Raw genomic sequence first — 24,756 nt, 5'->3', positions numbered from 1 at the left:
AGCCACATCTCGGCCATTCCTGCCCTACTACGATCACAGGGGAAGGAAGTCCAATAATGACAATCAGAAACTGTTTAAAAATTGACACTGATGGACTATCTCTGCTTCCATTCTTTATGTCACATCAGGGATAGTGGATAACTGTTGCAACGTGTTATTCTGATGCCATGTTAAGTATATGCAGCGTGCATTAGGACTGCATATAATGTTCCACAAACAGTCCCATATTCAGCAAATTATTACAAAAGGCATTCCATAATTCCATAGTAAATGCAAATGTTACATTTGAACCCATTTGCCCATATCTCAGATTCTTATTTTTGTCAGTGTTTGATACGTTCAGTTTAATTATAACATAGTTAGGTAACAGAGATAGTCTCATTGTTAGTGAACACATAACATGTTCTACAGGCAGCCTAGAAACACATTTAGGGGTATATTTATTAAACTGCGGTTTTGAAAAAGTGGAGATGTTGCTTTTAGCAACCAATCAGAATCTAACTTTCATTTATTTAGTCAATTCTACAAAATGACAACTTAAATCTGATTGGTTGCTATATGCAACATGTCTACTTTTTCAAACCCGCAGTTAGTAAATGTAACCCTTAGGGGCGTATTCAATTGTTCCGAGATACTGCCGCGTAAAAACTAGCTGGATTTCAGCTCGCGGCTCAGGGAGCTGCGAGCTGAAAGCCAGCGAGAAAATTACTGTAGTACCATAATAACGGTAATAGTGCGCGGACCGCGGGATTTTCGGCGTTTCTGCCGACAATTGAATACGCCCCTTAGTGTTGGACTTATATGTATTTGCAGAGGAGTAACTCACAAAAAGATGCAAAAACACGTGTTTTATGCCAAATAAGTTCCTTCACATTTTGTGGGGTAAGGGGAGTCTGTTTGCTGCATCACTACAAAACTCTATGAACATATTTTCCCCCTCCTTCTCATAAAAGTGCATTCTAGTGACCATGTGACCCTCTAATATGTTGAGGGGTAGATCTGCAGAAACATTATATATATATATATATATATATATATATATATATATATATATATATATATATATATATATATATATAATATACACCGGACTCTAATGTATATAAATATCAATTTATTAATGTATTATTTGTTACACATGTAAGATTTATCAGTCCATACATTTTAAAGTGGCATACATCAGTTTCGCAACCTTAGTTTTTGCTGACTGGGAGCTGCCGTTGTTATCTCTGTCAGTCAGTGAGCTAGAAATGCAGAGCAAACATAATTGATTTTTTTTTTTTTTTATAAACAACTGTTGTTATACAAACAGGTCAAGGAGATTACAAAAAAATATTCATCACTGCTACAAGGGTTGTTCATTAATTGATCCAAGTCAGTAACTTCCATTGAAATATAACAGAGTGGAGTGAGCATTGTGTCAATATTTTGAGTAAGCAGGTTATTTTAATATACTAGTTATGGCAAATCACCTTCCACCACATAATTTCCAATGAAATGGCATAAATACATGTAAACTATTAATTATTTTTTACATTTATGTAGTTTCTCACAAACACTTTGGTCCTGATTCATTAAGGGACACATACTGAACATAATGGACCTGATTCGTTAAGAAAAGTAAATAAAAAAAATGGGTAACTTTGCACCTTGGCAAACCATGTTGCATTGGAGGGGGTGGTAAACTTAAAATGTGTTAGCAGATTTATAGTTGGGATAGGGTATGTCCTAGATCAACTTTACATTTCAGTGTATAAATTTATCAAGTATTTGTGTGCTATATGAAAAAACAGTCAGTATTTAACTTATGTGCAAAATAAAAAACTGATTTGCACCCTTTGCAATGTAACATGGATTGTCCAGGAGAAACCTTACTCCCTTTTTTGGTGATGAATCCGAGTGTAGGTCTGCTCTGCTCTACTAGACACTGCAGGATACGTCCTATACCTATGTGGAATATAAACTCACAAGAATGCACAGAAAAAAAACTTCAATCATTGTTAATAATATAGACATTAATAATAAAATATTGAAAAATAAAAAAATGTTTGTTTTTTTCTATGAAACACATTTATTAGGATGTTATGAATGTTTACTGTACATAAAATATTTTTTTTACAGATTCTCCTGACATCAAACACATGTCCTAACATACATACTTAACCGTCATAACTAGTAATCGGCACTTAGAATAGACCTGTAGCTGGAGCAAGTGATACGGCTGAAAAACAAGTACCTGATAGATGACCATAGCTTGAATCGAGGCTGCTGTGTGCACTTAAGCTTGGCACGCCCTTACTGTACATTGAGTACATACAAACGTCCCTTCCCCATCATAAGTGTCCTTTGCGCTCAAATATGAATTGAACGTTGCTGCATTCTGTGGTGTATGATCCGGTTCTGGGCATGTGCAAAGTAATTGTGCGGATTATACGCACAAACTTGGCATTTACGTTCCGTAAAAAACAATTACGTAAAAAAACAATTCAGCTGTGTTAATCTATTTGGACTAATCATTTGCATCCTGTTTCATTGCCCTGAGTGAAACATTTTTGTTTACAAGATTTAGAACATATAGGGACAGATTCAATTCTGTGCAATGTCAGGCTGCGCGCACCTCCGGTTTATATAGTACAAAAATCTTTGCTTATTTTTGTTCTAACCTCAATGAGGTGCAAGCAAAAATAATCAAATGTCTCAGACAGGATATTACTGTGGAGTGTCTCCACGGGCTGGTCCAGTGGCACTCTGCGGCCCATAGTATATTACTGACCACGCTCCAGCCTGCTAATTGGCATTAACACCAAGCACCAGGATCAATTTCCAATTTAGCCACAAACACAGATGACAAATGTTGATAAAATGTGGTCACGCTGCATCGCAGCCTAGAGGCCGGATCACATCTGACATCAATGGGGTTTGCAAGTGCATCAGAAGATTACCTCACATGCAGGCCAATAGCAGTCATGTGACTCAATTTACTAACAACCTCTTTTTGGGGTCAGTTGTCTAAAATTGCAGATATCACTGTATGTGTGGCCAGTATACAAGGTAACATAAACACATCAACATACACCATTATTAAACAAATGTATAAAGTGCAAATCAAAGTTAGAGATGTCCTATCCACCGCCAGGTTTTGTTTAGTTTTTTTTTTAGTTTTGAGTTCTACACACATCCTTCCATAATGTGCTGGATGAAACAGTATTCTGTGAGTGAAATAAAATATGAATGTTCTTCAGGAAGTTCCACAATTGTGCTCATTTAGGGCCTCATGTAGGACTCAATTTCCTTCTATATTGCAGGAGTAAACTGCAGTACGCTGTATTGGATGCATCTCAGCTGATCGTTATCATTATCAGTTTGTAACCGACACCAAGGGTAGAGCCTTAACATCAGTCGCATTAGCTTTAACACACCCTTATTGTACTTTGCACACCCTCGCACACCAAAGCCTCCCCCGATCCGCCTCTATAAGCGCAAATAGCCATATATGCAAGATATGGCTGACTACATACATACCGGCGTAAGAAGTCCTTTATGGGCATGTCCAGTAGTGAAATTTGTCTTTTAGACTACATACATGGACAGCTCTGCTTGAGGCCCTTAGTTTCTTCTTTGTTAAGGTTCGAGTTATGGCCTTGTTGTCTAGAGTTAGTTACAGTTTTGTGATAATTGTTATATATGATCATCTGAAGCTTTATGTGTGATTGGCAGGACTCTTGTTTGATGATATCAGCAGCACCACTTACCTATCATGTCTTTCCTGTAAGCTTTGAATCTATGAACAGCAAAGGCCAGCTTTGTTCACTCTTATGTGTGATGCATAGCTGCAAGGGGGAATGATGGTCGTCTCATGTTAGGGGACTGGTCATGGCAAAATGGCGTCTCTAACGCTTCCAAAGCGCTAGACTGCACCCAAAAGACACCTGTCTCTGGTACACACAGCACCTGCTCACCATGGTCATGTCCCTGCTCAGTGAGTGGGTACATGCCTCCCAACTTCCAGACAGTCCCAATCTGATGGGTCAGTGGGAGGTATGGCATAAATGCCTAACACAGTGGATAATGGGAATATCGACCATTTGATGAGCAGACTGAACAAATACAGCACAAGAGCACAATGTTATCTGCATCCAGGCCTGATAAAGATCATGTCTGGTTTTCCCATCTGGTTCAAACTTATTTTTTATCAGATTAGCTTATTATTAGGGCCCACAAATACAGAGACCATATTGCCATCTAAATGAACTGTGTCAGCGCTTTGTGTCAGCGCTTTGTGTTCTGCTTGTTGCAATATCTATACGGCACATTTGTTACCGGTAGAAAACTGGATCAATGTCTTACGGTCAATGGTTCTCTATGCTGTGATATTTCCTCAGTAGTGTTCTTGAGTTGTGGTCCATTTGGAAAATAACAATAGAACATTCTCATTTGGATTTGCCTTTCATCTCTTCAAGTACAATAATAATCAGCTGATCAGGCAACAATTTAGTGGCATTTTATCAAAATGATAAAACAGTAAGATAAAATAATTGAGTTATTCAAGATGCACAGATAGCACACAGAAGAGTGTTTATCACACTTAGTAGAGTTAGTACAGTGGTTGTTATGTAAAAAAACTGATACTGAGGTGACCACATAAAAAAGCAGACACAAAGGGCCTGATTCAGTGTTGAACCCAAGCATAAGCGTAACTTGAGATTGAAAAAGCCGCACACAAGTGTACGTGTTTGTACATTGCATTCAGACTTGAAAATGCATCCAGGTCTGTATGAGTAGCGGCTGCTTGGTCACAGACACACCCCTCAGACACTTATATCCAGCTAATTTTATATGTTACTAACGTAATTGCTGTGAAGCATTATTTAAACTTGAATAACCTAGATAATACCGCAGGAGCAAATTCCTGACATGCGTAAAAAAAAAACAATTTTTTTTATCTTCAAAGACACGCTACTCAAACGGCGTACGTCCCACTGAGGAAAACTTTATTGCTCACCTAAATCCTCAGGGGATACACGTCATTATTCTTGTTTGTAATCTATGTGGAAGAAATACAAAATCGCAGAGAACATGCTTTTTGCTGAACCAAGTCACAATTGGCCTGTCAGCTTCTAATAAATATAGCGCACCTTCGCCCTGATTGGTCAGAGCAGGGGAAAGCCGATCTGTATTGGTTAGTAGAGATGAGACTCCAAGTAGGGTCTCAACACTAATTGCAATGAACTACATTGTATCAGTGGAGTTGAGAGAGCAATGGTCCAAGTTGTGGCAGCTGCAGGGAGCGTGGTCATGTGATTATCATGGGCTTTCCCCGGTTTTGTAAAGCCACAATTTACAATTTGGCCCCCATGATGCTGCAATTCTCATCTAAGTGGGCAGGGTGTGTGTGGACTTGTGGCCTCTCAGGAGTATGGAAGAGCTCATCAAAACATTACTTCACATTTACATCGGGAGCACATAGCTGATGAGCAGGTAATGATTACATAGCTGGGACACCTCTGTTCTACATGCTCCCAAAAGGATACAATTTGTGCTATTTACTGTCAAAGTCCAAATATGCATTAACCCACATCAACCAATCAGCAACCAGCTATTAACTTTGTCAGATCTAATGAAGGTTAGACAAAAAAGCAAACGTTCTCTTCATGGTTGACAGTTATGGAACATTTACACTGCTGCACTTTGTTACTATCAATAACATTCACAAAAATAGGTAACACAAAGGGATCATTTAGCTATGTGCAAAGTTCTTGTGAAAACAGGAATTACATTTTCAAGGGATTACAGGTTTTCATTAGTTAAACCAGATTTGTTGTTATACCTCTTTACCTAGCTTATCAGATGCGATTTGTAAAATATCATCATGTCATACATTTAGGTGCATGGAAGTTCTAGGGGAAGCTAGTGACCACCAATAGCTTTGAAGACTGCATCAGGGCCACAGTGCCATTATTTTTATGTCCATGCTCCCTAGTGCACCGCAGATGTAAGCTGCTTTTTTTGAACTACAGCTGCTAGCAATAGCTGCCACTATTTGTAAAATAATGTCAGGTGCACTTTACTGCTGAGTGCATCTAAGCACGTCATGCACTGCACTGGCTCGCTTATACACTGCATCCCACATGGACAGGGCCGGTGCTAGGGTCCACGGCGCCCTAGGCATTTTTAAAAAATCGCCGCCCCCCCTGCAAAAATCGCCGCCCTCCTCCCTCCTCTCTCCTCTCCTTACCTTGTCTCACCACCGCCGCCTCTCTGCTCCGTCTCCTCCCCTCCACTCACTGACACTAGTAAGTGGAGGGGAGGAGACGAAGCAGAGAGGCGGCGGTGGTGACAAAATAGCCTCTCCCCCCCCTCCCCATCCATCTGAATGCTGTGCGGCGGCCGTGACAGGTATGGTCAGCGGTCGCCGCACAGTTTTAAAGTATTTTAGAATTCTGTGGCGCCCTCCAGAGCCCGGCGCCCTAGGCAAGTGCCTAACTTGCCTAATGGGAGCGCCGGGCCTGCACATGGAGGGCCATTTGTACCTTCTATTTGTTAGTAGAATGATTCCCTAAATCTACAAAGCTCCCTAATACGTTGGCACTTGTGCATGTTGGCACTTACAGTGAAATAAGTGTGCATTGTTAGTGGAGCCCCCATTGTGTTGCCCCCATCGTAATTAATCATTGCCCCCATTAGCAGTGATATAATAATACCCCCTTAATTTCATTATAAAATAATAATGCTCCCTTAACTTCATAATAAAATAATAATGCCTCATAAATGATATTGCCCCCATAAGTTCAGTATAACTTAATGTTGCCTCCTTAATCATTAAATTATTCTTACCCCATAATTTATAAGTTAATGATGACTCTTATTGTGTTATGAATGGCAAGATCACTCAATCAGCAAGCTCTTTGAGTTATTTAGCCTATCAGAACCAAGTATAGAAAGTTATGCCTTTTCTCTGGCAATTTTGACTAAACCACCAGGAGTTTAGGTGTTTTGAAACATCACTGGCAATTTGACCCTGCTGGATAGTACAGCTATATAAATGTACATAATATACGTAATATACGTTTGGAAGTGAAAACCGCCATCTATGTGCAGCAATTTTACATCCGCCAAAATAATATGCATAAAACAAATGATTTCAATTGTAACTACCTTTACTTATAAAGTGGCCTTCCTACATTTTTGCCCTATTGCTACCAGTAATGATCAACACTTGCTAATATCAGGGCCAGAGGCATAAACTGAAATTTTTAAAATATAAGAGAATAGTTGATATCCAAAGTAAAAAGAAAATATGGAAAAAAATGTGAGGTCTTTAAGCCGAAGGCACTTAAAAGCATGTGTTTATGTATTCTGTCAGGCACTTACCCATTCAGGATTTCTATACATTATCCCTGCAGAGTCTTTTGGTTTCCTGTATATTTTATGATCCCAACCCCCCGCTAGGTGTTTTCAAGTTTTGTAATGTCTTTTCACAGGATAGGCGCAGTTTGTGGGTGAGCGGTGCATTCAGTGACACCGTTGATTGGCCGCACGTCGCTGCCCCTTTTGACGTAACATGATTCTTGGTCCTTCTGTGTGGAGGACCCCTTAGCGAGTTTGTGTGAGCACATCAATGTTTGAGTCCAATCAATCTGACGCCAGAGTTTAGCGCCGGACAATAGTAAAGACTTAGGGCTAGATTTACTAAGCTGCGGGTTTGAAAAAGTGGGGATGTTGCCCATAGCAACCAATCAGATTCTAGCTTTCATTTATTTAGTGCATTCTACAAAATGACAGCTAGAATCTGAATGGTTGCTATGGGCAACATCCCCACTTTTTCAAACCTGCAGCTTAGTAAATCTAGCCCTTAGTCTTAGTCCAGTGGTGAGAGGATTTGTCTCCCACTGTTTTGATTTAAAGATTGCTTCTTAGCTGACTGTCCTGCTCTCGTCGCCACCAGAAAGAGAGATATTTAAAAATTATTTCATAAACTGTGACCTTTTTTGACAAAGTTATTTAAGTGTCAGGTTAAGTTACAGTGTGACACATATACACATGAGGGGTCATTTAGTGTGCAGGAAAGAAAAGGTATTATCACTATGCGCTTTATAATCTTGACATATTCCCATGATAAAGGCTGATGCACTTAGCGGGAATAAGCGAGTAGGACAGACACAGGTACAACAGCTCCCTCCCTCATTGACCTTCACCTCAGTAGTGCTCATTCACACAGACATTCTGCTATACAGTCCTGGTTTTAATGAAAACAAAATGAGTGACATAGATTGTCAGAACTTGTTTAAATAGCCGAGTGGAGCTGAGCTTTGGAAATACCCAAACATAACTATTGACAGGGATGAAAGATGCCGGATTGTAAATTAAGGACCAGTTCATTTTTGTCTCCCGCTTATTAGCCTGAGGGGGCGCTATGAACCTTTAATCAGGCTCTGGCTTGTACCATGGACAACAATGGAGATACAATAGTTTGTTTTTATCTCACAGCAAGTGCATTTTCAGCGCATCCTTTTACCATATATTCCATTCAATAACTATTCTTTCCCCTAATTTTTTGGAGTGTTTTGTTCCATAGAAAACTTGTCCTAGGATTTACCACTGGTGCAGTTACATGACCTTAGCTTCGTAGTTAAGACACATAATACTTTGCAGTTATTCGATGTAAAATGCAAAACGAGGTAAAGCAGAACAGTAGCTGGTAAATTTACTGCCATTATGCAGATGTTTTTTTAACCCACTGCTTTCTATATTTTTATTGTACATTTGAATTTATTTTTTTACGTACGAAATAAAATGAAGTATGGATCAATCCAATGTCATGTAATAATTCATTAGAATAAAATATATCATTACAGACTGCTCCATACCTCATAGGTTCCAAGGGAAGCTGGGAGAGAAATGTCAGCAATATGTGCACAATGTCAGCATTTACCAGACAGGCACTGTTAAATCATTAAGGTTATAATTTAATTTACAACAAACTGAACTTACAAATAGGTGTCACTTGATTCCCAAGGATAGATACACAAGACTACGATACAGCATCCTGTTTCATGTGTGACAGTTATGTGTCATTAAGTTCTTGGGGTCTTTTTTTTCTCATTTATTTTGAAAATAGATATTTACTTTGTGATTGCAAAAACATATTTATGATTCCAAAGCCAAAATGAAACAGTATCGTCACAGTTAGCATAGTGGAAATCCATGTCATTATAAAAGAGATTTAGATGGGTTTTGCTCAATAAATTCATGTATCATTTTATTGAATTAAATTTTTATTATTAATCTCTAGTCCTGATCTTTAAATACTTAAACCAATGATTTTTTATGCAAAGAATTTGTTTCCAATTGTTTACGATACATGAGATTCACCAGGAATAGCTTTCTATACTGTTTCACTGTAAAAACAAATTTTTATATATTCCGTGGTGGAAGTGAGGGTGTATACAGTGGTAGCCATACTGCCATCTCTACTGCTGCCTTCATTGTAAAACTATCAAATTCCATTCACTCGCATTGCCATGACATTTGTCACATGACCACTTCTAAATTTCCATTTTTATTTTTTTATATATATTCATATATATAAAAATATATTTTATAAATATATATATATATATATATATATATATATATATATATAGTCACATAGTTAAGAAGGATTATCTCAGCGGTATAATTCAACATCTGTTTATGAAGTTTTCTATACGTGTTAATATGGTGTATATATAAATGATGTGTGTGAGGTAAATATTTAATATTGTTTACTGTTTTTTTTTATTTACCACGTTACAGGAGGAGAGTATGGTCTACTCTAGGGGTGCTTCATTTTTTTTTCTATCCATGCACTATTTATTTTTGTGACTCAGCTATGTAACCCATTGCACATATTGTATTGATAATGTACATCCATCTAATTATTGTACTGTGGCCTGCACATTACATTTGTTATTGCTATTAAGTGTAATTGGTTATAAGAATAACAACAATGATATTGCAGCTTTGTTCAAAATGATTAGTAATTAGTTTATTGTAGGAGAGTACATGAGATGTTTACAGAAGGAGGATTATAGTGGTCCACATGATTTTATAATATACCCCCCCTAGCGAGTGCTGCACATATATTACAGTGTACATATATTACACATACAGTGTACTGCCACTGTTCCTGGAAACTTATTGAATGTGTACAGATATGTTAAAACACTAATCTTCTTCTTTTTATCTGAAATATTTACAGAAGAGTCTTTCACCAGAAATAAGCACCTTCTGCACTCCAGCTGAAGCTCACACACATCTCCCATTATGTTACATTAAACTAAGATCTCCACTAAATATTTGGAAATATTTATGTTTTTTTATTGGATCAGATTAAAAATCCTTGTTTCGTCTTTTGTCCTGACTGTTTCTGAACTGACCAATGTGGGGTTTTTTTTACAGCATTTCCAAGAAACACAGCCGAAATATTATTTCACTACCTAAATTTCAAATAGTTAATAGAAAATAAATGACAACCCCAAGCACATTCCTACAAGTATAAGTGTTTTTCTTTTAAAACGTATTTCTTTGTGTGTGGGCACCAAACATCTGTTTATCAGCTATACATACACATAAATCTATATAGTCTAAACATATATAGAACATGGAATATTTATGACTAGTTATGTACTGTAAAAGAAAAATTGGCATCTCTGTGGACTAAAACGTTGTGTGTTGCAGTAATGGGTTAATGAGCTTACTTTAAGCCAAAGCCCAAAGGAATGCCAAGGGGAATATTATTTAATCAAAAGTGCAAATAAACATTGCATGATCAGGGTTGTAAAACAGCAAGAGAAATAAAAGAAGAGCTGTTTTATACTCTGAAGATGCATATTGGGAGGGGATTGTCTTTTTATGTTTTGAAGGAGCAACTCTATAAAATAACAATAAATCAAGACAGCAGCTATTCTTATATTTTAATTATAGCATTCACACTGGGCTATTAATCACTGGTGAAATCCATGTATTATCTATCCATATATCTATCTATCTATCTATCTATCTATCTATCTATCTATCTATCTGTCTGTCTGTCTGTCTGTCTGTCTGTCTGTCTGTCTATCTATCTGTCTATCTGTCTGTCTATCTATGTATCTATAATTGCCTTTGACATGCAGTGTCACTGATTTTCTCTAAATGCCAGTGAGTATGCAACCTAAGCTATTAAACCTGGAAGCATAAGACAGAAAGGGACTGACACAGTTTTCTAGCTAATTGGTATTATTGTTATGAAGACACACATTTGTTTGTTTACATAGCACACAAATAATTACTCATATTTATCAGCCATTTTGACAATTTAATATATTCTTTACCACTAAATTAGTCTCACACTGTTGTGCTTTTGGTGGTCCGTACCATTGCATAGCCCAGCTAACTTATTAGTCATTCTCTGCACTCTGAGCTGTCAAGTTGGAACAGTTTAATATGCTTTTACTGGAATTAAGCCTGGAACTCAAAAAAACGCTTGTGGTAGTTCCTCTACTTAAAAAATACATGTTCACTTGTACGGACTATAAATATTTCCCTTAATCACTTATTCAACTGACAGAAAAAGTAACATTTGTGATTTTAATTTGCTGGAAATATTTTCTTAGATTGAAACAAGGAGCACAAGACGGAGTCTTACACTTCAGTGTGTTTGGTGGCGGACCACAACTGCCAGAGGGACACAACAGACACTTCTGCTTTGGTATCTCTCAGGGCTACCTTTGGCTTCTCCTGACTGCAGAGGAACTGATGAAAATAAAGCAAACACTCACAAGTCTGACTGTGTCTGAAGACTCTGGCTCATCCAAGAAGCAGTGAAAGGGAGACTGCGATGTGGGCATAAAGCGAGGAAAGGAAGAGTGGAGTAGATATGGGGAGAGCAATAAAGTGAACCCTTCCTTGAGAATTAATGTTTTCTAGTTCAATAATCTGTTTCAAAAATGCTATCATTGAAGTGCTTCATTTCTAATGTCAGCAGCATAGTGTGCAATTGAGGAGGAAATTTATCTTGCAAGCAGTCTGGTGTCACATTCTTCATTATAACCAATGTCCTTCACATTTTCAACCAACAAATAAAAGGGAATTTTAAAATCCAAGATGGCTTTTACTGAAAATGCAATGTAACAAGAAACACAGGATTGCATAGCAGAATTTAAGGGTTACCCATTGTGTATAAATGTTGTAAGCAGCCATTTTGTGACTAGACTAATATTCCTGACATTGCAGCCTATGAAATCATTAGGAACCAGTGACATCACTTGAGGATAACTATTTAATGATAGGCTGCATGTCCATGAATATTGGTTCAGACCATAAAATAGTTGCCTCCACCCTGTGTAGGTAGACGGTACACTTTTTCTCAAGAATTGGCTTGTTCATTCGTAGCAACAGTGAGATAAGATACAACAAATCTGTAAATAATTATAATAAACACCTTCAATCCTATTACAAGACATTTAGAACATACAACAAAGATTATGGGGTTGTGATATTAAACCTTGAAGCTAAGGCTATTGACCAAACCATGTCACTTTGTACTGCTCCCAATGCCAATTGGGCCTAAGCATGTAATAAAAAAAGCCACAAAAGAGAATCATATGATAAGAATATATTAAAAGCTATGTTGCTTTCTGTGTGTAACATTGCTTTGATGTCACAATTCGGCCCTGCTTATGAAATGTCCTAAACTAAAGCAACCAAATGTATAATTTCATAGGAAAATTGACAAAACTAATTTCCAGAGTAAACAGCTTTTCTTCCACTGATACACAGACCGTTTGGCTGTTCGCCTTTACTTGTTTAACCGAATCCTGCAGCTTGCTCCAGAATGATAAATAAGGAAATGGAAAACCAGTTACACATTTATAATGGCCAATATCTGTATTCTTTATTCATCCTTTTTTACCTATGTATCTATAGTTATCTTTCAATGCTGTGATAAAAAAAAGGATACATACTGAAATAGTTGGGGACAAGGTATCACTGTTCTCTCGAAACTGAATTATATGGAAATTACAGTGTTAAAAGTATAATTTGCTAAGAAAAATCCTGCAGGTTGTAAATGCAGCCTTTCATGGTGGACCCTTGAAGCTTCAGGATAATAATACTTACAACTAAGCATGGAGTTAAAGGATGCTGTGTAGGAAATATAAAAAGTATTTATAATATGTAAATACTTAGTATGAACATAACAGTGGTAAAGGATAAAGTTATTGTACCTTGTATGTCATTTAAAAAGGATTATAGGTGGTACAGCAAATAAGTAAATACATAACATTTGTGGTAAATAAAAAAATATGGTATGTTTAGTGTACGGTGCTACAATATAGCAGAAAGGATGAATACTCAGTGCATAGTATTGCAAAAAAAAAAAAGACTGAAATGTCCAGCATATTATATAGCTCAACATTTATCATAAACACACCAGAATGTCCAGCATATATGTCAAATGAGATCATTATTGGAACTGTAACCATCGTGTAGGTTGCTGTCTAGAACTAGCGGCCTCTGAGCTGAGTTTTTATATGTTCAAAATGATCTACTGGAACTTAATATTGGACTGAATGTGAATAATAGGTCTCCAGTCTAACCTAAAAAAATATATTTTTGTGGCTTTCTCCCAGACTGACAATGATTTTTTTTTTTAGAACCTGAGATTTTAGTACTCCCACCCCTTTTGTCTAATAACTTCAGAAACAATAACTTTACAATGACTGAGTTCTGGTAACACGAGTTACCAAATCATTATAATATGTGTGTAAGAGTGTATAAAGAATATAACAACAAGTTCTATTAACAGCAGTCATGCTCTTACTAATGTCCATTGTCCCTCTTCTTCCCACAATGCATTGCATTCTTAAAGTAACAGGCTCTATTGCCATATATCATTATTAACACCTATATACCTTTACAGTGAACGGTACCAACTATATATCATTCTAAACAATCTCACCAATAAAGCACAATACATTCCTACATGGCACACTTTCAATATAAGTCTTGTGACACAATACGTTTTATTATCTGTTAGCTGACAATCAGGCATGCACAAAAGGCCCCTATTTTCTTTGGCAAAACACACCAAAATGGTGAGTACATAAACAAAGTAAATTTACCAAACCCCTTTCTACTTTTTTACCTCATGTCAATGCCTCTTACATTTTAGTCACATTATTCATGTCTAATCTCAACAGTAAAACACGAATATCCCCAATTATTATTATTGCAAGATTTATGATGGACAGTAAATTCTCTATTGTTAATCTAAATTATAAATAAAGTGTCTTTAGATTTTTATCACATGTGAAAGACTGAAGGCTGCTTCATGTTGTCATTTAACTACTTGTTGATTTCTAATATTTAATAATACATGATAATCTATAGTACAGGATACATATACCTGTAACTGTTCCTAATCCAATCCTTCTGAAAATGTTGATGTGAAAGATTGGCCAGTTGGTAAGAATTCTGGGCCTGATTCCTTAAGGAGAGCAAAGCATAAAAAAGGAGTAACATTGCACCTGGGCAAAAGCATGTGTCATTGGATGGAGAGGTAAATTTAAAATGTGGGGACAGATTTATAGCTGGGATAGGGCTGAGTCCTAGATCAACCGTAAATTTTAGTGTAAAAAATAAATCTATCAAGTATTTGTGTGTTTGATGAAAAAACAGCCAGTATTTAACTTATGTGCAAAATAATAAGCTAGCTTGCACCACTTGCATTGTAACATGGTTTGTCCTGGAGAACAATTACTCCTTTTTTTACCTTACTTTCCTTAACGACTCAGACCCTGTGTCTGTATTGTTCTGCGTGAGCACCAACGTAAGCTAATCCTGAATGTCAATGAACAGGATAGAAAATGTGAGACAATAACCAATGTGAAAATAGAGGCAATATAATCGTCTGTCTTTATGCCATTAATAAACATGCCACTCAAGCATACCATTATACATTGGTGACACCTGGAACAGATCTAGGTATAAAATTAATATTTCATATTCACTTATTACTGTTTTACTTGCTTATTTCTCAGCATCATGATGCTTCAAAACTTACTGGATAAACAACATTTATTATCCAATACCATCCTCTTGTCAATTGACGCCATTTGCTGCTAATATAAATGTCATCTCTCCCACTATCACTTGTTCAGTACTGGTTCATGTAGGTTGACCAGAGACCTGGGTAAGTGATTGTTTTAGAAGGGATGTGACTCTAGCCCAAATTCTGACTGATTGGATTTGGATTCATTGGGGGGTATTCAATTGTTAGCAAGATCGCTGAAATACTCGCGCTACAAAAATATTACCGTTAATACGGTAATATTGCGTGTAAATACCGTTAATACGGTAATTTACTCGCTGGATTTCAGCTCGCAGCTCAGGGAGCTGCGAGCTGAAATTCAGCGAGATATTACTGTATTAACGGTAATATTTTTGGAGCGCGAGTATTTCAGCGATCTCGCTAACAATTGAATACCCCCATTGAATCTAAAAAATAATTACTGGAGTCTGCTTTATCCTTCATCTTTTTGAAATAAAATGTTACATTTACCTATGGAGACAAATATAAGCCCTGTGTAAGCGATAGGCTTGGAATGTTGTCATGGAAAATGTTGTACTGATTGGCTGTATTGTTCTCATCTGGCAGCATATAACTTCAGTTCAGACAAAGACTAACAGTCATCAAAAAAATAAAAAAGTAAAGAATGTAGTAAGAAAATAAAGATTATAGTATGTCTATCCTCATTCATAAAGGGGTTTGAAATATTTTCAGTTTTTTTTTAAATTAATCCCCAAACGTCCGTCAGATGATATGTACAGTAGCTGTATTTTTATGACGTTACAAAAGGTTATTTCAGTCATGACAGATGCATGGCTTTGTATATATATTTAAAGTTGTACATTTAGTTTTTCATTATTTTGTGGACTATTATTTTATGTTGGTATGCTGGTGCACTTCGTCTGCATATGTTGGCTGTTCTCATATATTTGAACTGAGTGTAACCTGACATAAAAACTGCATCCAACACAAATATTCCCTAAAACAAATAATCTAGCCTACGTTCCTATTCTGAATCTGAATGAAGACATTATTCTGAAAGAAGACTAGGTGCTAGTTGCAGGGCACTCATGTCAGTGCTATTGGAAATACATTTAGTAACAGTGTAATGAATATACCAAATCTTCAAAACCTGTCTTATTTGTATACCTTACACAAAAGTGATAATGCTTCCATATATAACTATTAAAATGCTATTTCATTGAAAACCTTGTATGTTTTCAACAGTTGTGAAAGTAATACAACAATATTACAGACCGTGGTTCAACTTATTTCTGCATTTAACCTATTACGTCTGCTATACTGTGGGAATCATCCTGGACAAACAGTAGGAGCCATATAAAAAAAGATTTTCAGAAAATAGCAGTTAGGTATTTTCATAAACATCAGCGACGTCTTCATTCTTTCAGTTCCACATTAACTATAAAACCTGGAATAAGGAGAGTTTCATAAGAGTTTTCAGACTGGGAAATTGTAATTGAATAGAAATCAGGGCATTTTCTTTAGGGATGTTACGGTTAAGAAATAAGCAGTTTAAGAACTACCAGCTAGCTGTTACATGGACTGCTGCTATGTTTTATGTTTACCTATAACCCATTCACTTCATCTTCCCCTTATATCTTTAATTCTAATTGTTACCCTTTCTAAGCCTCTGAAGTCCCTTACATAACAATTTCCAGCTCACACTATAAATGTAATTTGACAGTTCATCCCAGATCTAAAAAATAAATAGCCGTCCAAGCTGATTGAGCCATACAGTTTGTTTTAATTCACTGGTGGTCAAAGTGGAATGTTAGAAGTGGTAGTATGGAAAATGTAAGTGAATGGAGAGTGATAGTTTTACAATGAAGGCAGTGAGAGCAATAACAGCCCACTTTCAGCACTGCAATACATACTAACAGGCTGCACCCTGATGTCATATAGTAGGGTCTCTCCTCTAAAGGTGGTGCCTCCCTTAAACAAACGATATCTTCAGCATGAAGCAAATGTCCTTGTAAGAATTATACATTTCATAATTATTAAATATTGAAGTGGCACCAAATGTGCTGTAATTCACAATATTGCTAGCATCTTTGTAGCCCAATTTTGAAAATGTAAGCCAACATCTGATTGCATTATTTTATTAAATAAGCCTCGCTGTGCAATTGCACTTATTCAAATAAAACATAGATGTAGTCTTTGTTTTCTTTTTTTACCATAACCTTTAACTTATAATGCTCAATGGGATGTTAAACTTTATGAAATGTGAAGTTTTCATTTCAAATGAATCCCGACTTCTCTCTCTGCTCTCCCAGTATCATGTGTGTTTGTGTTGAAAAGTCTACTAGTAGAGGAGACATTTGATTGTAAGATATTATATTGTAGATAGGTCACATTACCACTTTAAATAGAAATTAAATTTTTAACATTTTCAAGTACACGAGGTCATATTTAAATAAAGAGATTGCAATTGTAAGGCTAAACCGAGAAAATAGTCACTTTATAACCGCAGGCGAAGAGACCTAAGGTTCTGTATATACTAGTTTTATATTCCGCATTTTAAGTGCATGTGAAGGGATGTGAATATAAAAATGATTGTGCCAAGTAACGCAGCACACATTTGCATTTTTACATGCATAAAACTTGTATTGCGCTGTGGTATATTTTTTATGTTCTATATCATGGTGCCCCAGAGGATGACTCACGTCAGTGCAGTTGAAATTTTCAATCATCTCTTTGTAAACACGGTAAGATGCCATTAAGACGTGGTTACATGTACGTTTCCACAAGAGTTTGACTTGGACAAGGCTTCCTATTTTGGCACTGGGCGTTAAAAACGCATATAACACATGCACAAAAATGCAATGCAGTTTCTATGAATTTTTACTTACATTTGACAGGTAATGATCATCATAATAATGATGTAATAATCATCATAATAATGATGTAATGCAAACAACACTATGATGTAGAGTAGGTTGCTTACAAACTTTCAAATCACCATTACTATCTAATGAACAGTGCTTAAGATGTAAGAAATTTACTTACTGGCTTAATAAACTTTAGAAATCACTGCTCTACCACCTCTGTGTATTACACATTTCAGCTGTTTCATGCAAAGTGTTTAGATTTCAGAAAGTTGCATTTTATCACATTGTATCAGAAGTCCTGATATAGTATACAGAGCTTTCTGGTACAGCATAACATTAATTCACCCAGCACCATAGCCAAATTTATGGGGGTCAAGGGACAGTGCGTATGCGCCAGCCCTGTGCGTTCTGAGAAGAGCAGACTGGCGACACTTGGAGAGATGAGTAGATATGTATCTGTAGACCCCAAACTGGTTGTCACATTCCCTGGATCAATCCGCCCAATAATACAATCTTGTCAGAAAGGCATTCAATCCACTTTTACATAAAGTTAATGAATTAGTCATGACCAACTCCCTTGATAGATAATTCAATAGTCTGACTACTCTCACAGTGAGGAACCCTGTTATGTGCTGATGGAGATGAAATTGCCTTTCCTCAAGTCACAAAAAGGAAATAAATAAATCAGAAGTTTTAAATTCTGTCATGAGTCCTACAGTAAGTCAGAAGCTATAATTCTGCCATTCATTTTCATTTGTGTGACATAATCAATTACAATTCTGTCTTGGGACTTAGGAAATATGAAATGTGATGCACTGCTTTGGATGGATCAATCAGAGGAGTAATAAATTAGACCCAACAGACATCAAAGGGGTCCACCTTAAATTAACATTTTCATTTCAATTCTCATCCCTTCTCCGCTGCAGTAATTTTATGTAGCTATGTTTCCTGGACCTCCACCACTTGATCAATTCAGAGTTGGCTCACTGGGGTAATGATGCCTACACTGTAAATGTCAGATGGATCCAACGCAGTTGTTTGACATGACAACTGGTTCCTGAATGGATAGCTATGTGCTTGTTCACATATAATAGAAAGCGTTCTAATATTATCACAAGGTTCAAAAGTAAGGAAGAGAAGTACAGTGAGATCTGCTTCCCTTAGCTTTGGATGTGAGAGGTGAGATGTTATGGTGTTATTTGAGTCATGTAATTCACTGTTTGTTGTGAATACATGTATTTGTTTGTGTAGGCCTTGGCATTCCCATAACCTGTCTGTATTTTAAGGAAGACTTATCATGTGGTCCTATTACTTCTCAACATTTAGTCATCACAGGCCATATACTGTATTAATTGCTTTATGCCATCGCTAACATCTCATTACATTTGTTTTGAAATTAATTGTTGCCCAATCCAAGCTAACGTTGTGTAAATTTTATACAAACTTAGCACACTATTCCACACCTCTGTGCTAATTTGTCTGAGAGTCAGCAATTCCTCTTCCACGCTCTATGGTATTATTAGCAAACATGTACGTTGGGAATTTTATATACATGACAGTAGAGTTTATCATAAATTACAGCCTTGTTCCTGGAAATTTCCTTAGATGTGTTGGCAGAATTAACTATTGACATATTTAAAGAACGAATACATTTTACACTAACGACAGCTTGAACCTCACCAAGAAAACTGTATAGAAATTTATGACAATCAGTATCACATTTTCTTTACATAATAGATTATTTGCATTTTATGCATATAATAATATATTGTTAATAGAGGATGCTAGTGTTATAGTTGAGTTTCATTTGTATTCTGCTGCTTGGAACACATCTTGTTCGTGAGATCCATATATCATGGTTCCCGAGTTCAGCGGGACAGTCCCGATTTTACAGCTCTGTCCCGCATTCCCAGACAGGAACATGTTTGTCCCAGCAGGGGGGAATGTTGAGGGAAGTAACATATGTAATGGACGTTAAAGCACTAGCTAGACCTCTGGGTGCATCACCTCCCCCCCCCCCAACGCAACGTGGTCTTGCCCCCGTGCCATGCTGTCTGGGACAAACATGATGGGTAGTATGATATACAAGTAATGATGCATTTGCATGACATGCATTTTACTTGTTTTTTACTATTGATGATAAAAAGGACCTTATACTTGATGACCTAAATGAATAGGAAATAATCATGCTAAAGGGAATTGTCATTCGGTTTGATCAGCAACAAGGTCAAGTGTTCTGGTCAGATCTACTTTATGGCTCTGCTCAATCACAAAACCCTAACAGCTAACATCATACATATGGATAAAATGCTAACCCCACACTGTCCCTAGTTCAATCCTTAACACTCATTATTGATACATGTTTCTGGTTTGAAAATATCATTTTTCTTTATAGCTGACATTATTAACTTATTGATCTTCAACAGTTTTCCACCTCTCTTCAACACCTTCTCTCCCCAATTTCTACATTCTCCCCTGATTGAGCAGTACCCCATGTTCACCATACCCTAGCAACTGCCCTTGATCAAGTGGCTCCAGCGACTCTACATACTCCGCAAAGACTTCGTTGCCAACCGTGGCACACAAAAGTAACATGAACTCTACAAAAACTTTCTCGTAAAGCAGAATGTCACTGGCGTAAATCTTGAACCTCTAATGATTTCATCACATATACTGGTATCTACCACTCCTATAGAAATCCTATAGAGACTGCAAAACAAGCATACTTCCAATCTCTCATCTATGCTCAGGCTTCTAACCCCAAACACCTTTTTAACACATATAAATCTCTTCTCACTCCTCCCACCCCAAACCCTCTAACTGCAATCAGTGCCCAAGATTTTGCTTCCTATTTCAAGGACAAAATAGATAAGATCAGACCTGAAATGGTAACATCTCCCTTGACAAGCTATCTGCTCAATTCCTTTGTAGCACCCTCTGACACTCTCTCTTCATTTGATCCCACAAATGAAGAGGAAATTTCTGGTCTCTTCTTATCTTCCTACTCTACCTCCTGTCCTCTTGATACCATACCCTCACAAATTGGTAGGTCTCTGTCTCCTGTGCTCATTCCACCTCTAACTAAAATCTGTAATCTCTCTCTACTGGTATTTTTCCATCACTATTCAAGCATGCAATGATTATTCCTATTTTCAAAAAGCAAAATTCTGACACTCTCTCACAACTTACTGCCCCATCTCTAAGCTCCCATGCCCCTACAAACTTCTCAAGAGAATTACCTACACTCACCTCACACACTTTCTTACAGCAAATAAACTACTGGATTCTCTTCAGTCAGGCTTTCATTCTCAACACTCCGCAGGGACTGTGCTGACCAAGGTTGTCAATGATTTGAACACAGCAAAATGTGAAGGCCATTACTCTCTTCTAATTCTCCTGGCTCTCTGCTGCATTTGACACTGTTGACCACTCTCTCCTCATACAAACACTACAATCGCTAGGTCTTGAAGGCACTGTCCTATCCTGGTTCTCATCCTACTTATCTAATCGTCTTTCAGTGTTAATTTCTCTGGATCCACCTCTGCTCCACTTCCTTTATCAGTTGGAGTACCACAAGGCTCAGTCCTAGGTCCTCTGCTATTTTCTATCTATTCCACTTCTCTTGGAAAACTAATAAGCTTCAGTACCATCTCTATGCAGATGATACACAAATTTATCTATCCTCTCCTGATCTTTCACCATCTGTATTGTCTCGCGTTTCTGACTGTCTTTCTGCCATTTCATCTTGGATATCTTCTTGCCAACTCAAACTCAATCTATCAAAAACTGAATTAATAATATTCCCAAAAACAGAAGCTTCTTGCCAGACATTTCTATTTCTGTTGACAACATGACCATCAATCCAATCCCGCAAGCTCGCTGCTTAGGTGTAATCCTTGTCTCACAACTATCGTTTATTCACCACATCGGCTCTATATTTAAATCATGTTACATACATCTAAACAACATTTCCAGAATGCGCACATTTCTCACATAGAACACTGCAAAAACCTTAATTCATGCACTTATCATCTCCAGCGTCGACTACTGCAATTCCCTCCTTACTGGTCTTCCAAAAATCAGATTTGAACCCCTACAATTTATTTTGTATGCAGTGGCTAGATTTATTTTCCTTGCAAATCGTTCTTCCTCTGCTGAGCCACTCTGTCAGTCTCTACATTGGTTGCCTGTTTTTCAGCTACTCCAATTTAAAATTCTTCTACTATCATACAAGGCCGTCAACAAAATTGCACCGACATACATCTCCTCACTTGTCTCAAAATATCTCCCAACTCGAAACTTCCGTTCTGCACAAGATATGCATCTCTCTTCCACTCTCATCACATCCTCCCATTCTCGGTTATAGGACTTTTTTCGGGCTGCACCCACTTTGTGGAATTCCCTCCCTTGCACAGTAAGACTTTCCTCTAGTCTTCAAACCTTAAAGCGTTCTCTGAAAACCCACCTCTTCAGACAAGCTTATAATATTCCTCAACCAGCATCTTAATCTCCCTAGGTTACCCTATTACCACCGTCTATACAGCTAACAAAAGACAACAACCCTCTGACCAACATTGCTGTGTGACTGATCAGACAGCCCACTGAATACTTTTTACCTTTGCATTCTAGTTAGTCCAATGTGCAATATGATGTAGCACATTCCCTTGTGTTTCAAACTTCCATTGTCCCATAGATTGTAAGCTTATGAGCAATGTCCTCTTACCTCACCGTCTGTATGTATTACTCTATTATTTTATTAATGTTTGTTCCCAATTGTAAAGCGCTACGGAATTTGCTGGCGCTATATAAATAAATGATGATGATGATGATTAATGCCTGAATAGCATTGCCATTGACAAGAGTATGATTATGATTCTTAAATTACATTTAGCATAATAAAATAATTAAAATATATATATATTAAAATGTTATGGCTAATAATAATGTTGAGTGTGCATCATTTTCCAATAATGGTCACCAAACATTTTTTGCTGAACAGAAGACTAGATAGAGATTATCTCCAAACACTAATTAAAGAACCTCCGGTATATGAGTGCAGGTGGACTAGGTCTAGTTAGTGTACTTTCAATAACAACTCATGCCCAAAGATACCTGTAAAATATAAACAATTTCACCCTGATGTTACTTTAATACAACATACATATTACACAGAATTATACAAAATCCAAAATTAAAGCTGACACGGAATTTCAATCTAGTGGGTCATAAACTGGCATAATCTTTAAGAAGCACAAATAGAAAATGGAACGACAAGCTCTTTTATGTTAAAATGTGGATCACTTCTGATACTGAAGCACTTCTTGAGTTAAATAAAAACCTCTCTTAGACAAAAACACTTTTTGTTGCCAAAATGGATTTACCATATTTGCATATGCCGAACAGGATTACACAAGTGCAGGAATGGCATAATACTAACAAAGTTCATATTTGTTACCCAGCTAGAATCAACATGTGAAAGCACAAAATAATGTACGTATTACGGAGAGATGTATCATAGTGTTTGCCTGTGTGTACTATTAATTTCCTAGCGTTACCATAAACAATAATTTATTGAATAATTAGCATTATATGTTATAAAATAAACAAAGCTTGACTAAGTAACAGAATACAATCGAACATGCTGTTCCTTTATTCTCTGACTGTAAGAACTTAAAACGGGAAATATACAAGTACTTACTGATTGGTTCTAAAGGGAAACTTTTTTTCAACTTCAGCAGATCCAGTCCATGGTGTCATGTGCTTCTCAGTCTTCCGTCAGCATCAACATTATACTTTTGGTAGATAATGTGGTTTTCACAGCCTTGGTTACCAACTCACACCAAATTAATTCTGTATGAATTGACACAAAAGCAACCATATTACAATATTATTTCTCAGTTGTAAACTAATTGATAAAACTTTCTCAATAGATAATGTATAGTTTTCCAGGAAGTTTAAGCTCTGCCACTTTGTAGATGATGATACTGTAAACTCAGACAACGCAAGTAAATACTTGGTAAGTAGACAAAGGTATCTAACGAACCTGAATGAATCAGTTATCATTTGCATTTGGTTGAGTCATTTTCACTTGAAAATGTTGATTTCTCCTATATGTAGTCCGATGTTATGCCACAAATAAGCGTCACCCATTACTAATGCCCTGGGAAGCTGATAGGAAGGGCGGTACCTTTCTTCAGAGTTGTGGATACTTTCCAAGGTCTACAATAAATCTGCTGGCAAGCAACCTTCTTTTCTACCCAGGAAGCAGTTTCTGAAAAGCATACTGTAGTGCTGTGTCTGCTTTCTGACCTACAACGCCAGTACCTGTGGAGGAGAACTTAGACCACCTGTCCTATCATTCCTTTTTAAACATATGCTGTATGGTGGTCTGGACCACAATTTTACATAAATATATAAAAATCTGCTCCAGTATTGAACAAAAAGGATTTATATTTTTTTTATAATTTTTAGGAAATATTTTTTGTAGCTATCACTATATGACAATTAAGGGGGTTTGTTAGAGGTTCTCTACAATGGGACATTTTTCTAAACATTTCATTAGTTGAGTACATGTGAAATATAATTTTTACACTCAAGAGGCCTGATTTATTAAAGAAAATAAAGCAAAAAAACGAGTAACTTTGCACCTTAGCAAAACCATGTTGCACTGTAGGGGGAGCTAAATTTAAAATGTAGGGACAGATTTATAGTCGGGGAAGGGCATGTCCTAGATCAACTTGAAATTTCAGTTTGAATATAAAGCTATCAAGTATTTGTGTGAAAAAATAGCCAGTATTTAACTTATGTGCAAAATAA

General features: G+C 36.8%; 1 protein-coding gene across 1 annotated transcript in view; it reads right to left on the bottom strand.

The window, feature by feature from the left end:
• The window catches only part of BCL6 (BCL6 transcription repressor), a 46,100-nt gene extending 22,026 nt beyond the window's left edge, over window positions 1–24,074 (bottom strand). Inside the window, exons 1-2 of the mRNA XM_075202319.1 lie at window positions 23,984–24,074; window positions 23,639–23,790 (exon numbers count right to left, since the gene is read on the bottom strand). The gene's annotated coding sequence lies outside the window, so the exon portion shown is untranslated. The remainder of the gene's footprint in view (window positions 1–23,638; window positions 23,791–23,983) is intronic.
• Window positions 24,075–24,756: the final 682 nt, after the last annotated feature.

This window comes from Mixophyes fleayi, chromosome 3 (genome assembly GCF_038048845.1).
Source record: "Mixophyes fleayi isolate aMixFle1 chromosome 3, aMixFle1.hap1, whole genome shotgun sequence".
Classification (NCBI taxonomy): Eukaryota; Metazoa; Chordata; class Amphibia; order Anura; family Limnodynastidae; genus Mixophyes; species Mixophyes fleayi.
This window is presented reverse-complemented; position numbering and strand designations above follow the sequence as displayed.